Here is a 1,241-nt window from a genome sequence, read left to right on the forward strand (position 1 = left end):
ATTGTGTGTTACCATTGATTAAATAAAAAAACAGATGAAGTACTGATCAATGTAAATGGCCCAATGCAACAGAAAGACCAAACTGGGAGGAAATTGATTCCTCCAATGATATGTTATATATTTGGTCATTCTTTTATTGATTTAATACTCTGAATTACTCTGATGTAGTCTGAAACTATGAAAAACAGCTTAGCTTGCAGAAAAATTAATTAATGTGATACAGACATTAAGAGACCTTTGGAAACAGGAGGAAATCATAGTTCGAATTACAGGGAGTACTGGGGGGTACTATACCCCCCAATGAAGATCCAGTACCCCCCAAAGGGACAGAAATTTCAGTTTTGGGGGGGTCAGATAATTTTTCTGATATTGTGAAAAAATATATTTACGGTTACAATACAAGTCAACTCCTATTTTCACTGTAGGAACATTTTAATGTAAAGCGATTTCAGACACCCCTATTGAGGACCGTACCATTTTTAACCACCGTGGCGGCTAGAAGTAATGGAGATAGAGAACGGTTTGCTGCTGACGTGCATGGATAAATGTAAGTTGCTAGCTGACATCTAGCTTGTTGATTTTACAACCTTCATTTATTAACGTGTTTTGTTCTTTCATAGCTCATGTCACGTCTTCATACATTGAATTACCGGCTACTTACCTGTAGGGATGGGACGATTACCGGTTTCACTATAAACCACTATAAAATGTACTGACGGTTAGTATTATCGTTTCAAATTTAATTCTTGTGTGTTACCGCTATGTAGTTCTTCTGTGGTAGTATGGTTTTTCATAGTATGCTCCTTAATCACATTAAAGATTGCTCAGGTTTCACATATCTTCAAGTAATTGTGTTGATTTGACACTAACCAGGGACGGACTGGGGCTAAAAAACAGCCCTGGACTTTCTCCCAAATAGGCCCATCATCCGGCCATTCGCCACTAGCCGCGCAACAGACGCCAGGATGTCCTGATAATATGCCACAATACTGTATCAGACAAGGTATTCACAGCAAGTAACATCTCAAAACCAATGATGATAATAATTGGGGTTGTTTATTAATGAAGCCTCAGCCTTCAAATAAAAACAAAAAATGTACAATACCATCACATCTGCATTGAAAATAAAATACAAGTAATTAAATGTCACAGGCTACAGAAATTAGACATCCATAGACATCAGTGTGTATTTTACAAACTCTATGTCTCTCTAAATGTATTGTATTGTTTGTTTAGTACCT

At 36.9% G+C, this 1,241-nt stretch overlaps 1 long non-coding RNA gene across 1 annotated transcript; it reads left to right on the plus strand.

The window, feature by feature from the left end:
• Positions 1–476: 476 nt before the first annotated feature.
• Positions 477–1,007, plus strand: LOC127662462 (uncharacterized). Its single transcript, XR_007972891.1, has 3 exons — positions 477–547; positions 621–718; positions 874–1,007. It is a non-coding gene; the product is annotated as an uncharacterized LOC127662462 (long non-coding RNA).
• Positions 1,008–1,241: the final 234 nt, after the last annotated feature.

This window comes from Xyrauchen texanus, chromosome 22 (assembly GCF_025860055.1).
Source record: "Xyrauchen texanus isolate HMW12.3.18 chromosome 22, RBS_HiC_50CHRs, whole genome shotgun sequence".
Lineage (NCBI taxonomy): Eukaryota > Metazoa > Chordata > Actinopteri > Cypriniformes > Catostomidae > Xyrauchen > Xyrauchen texanus.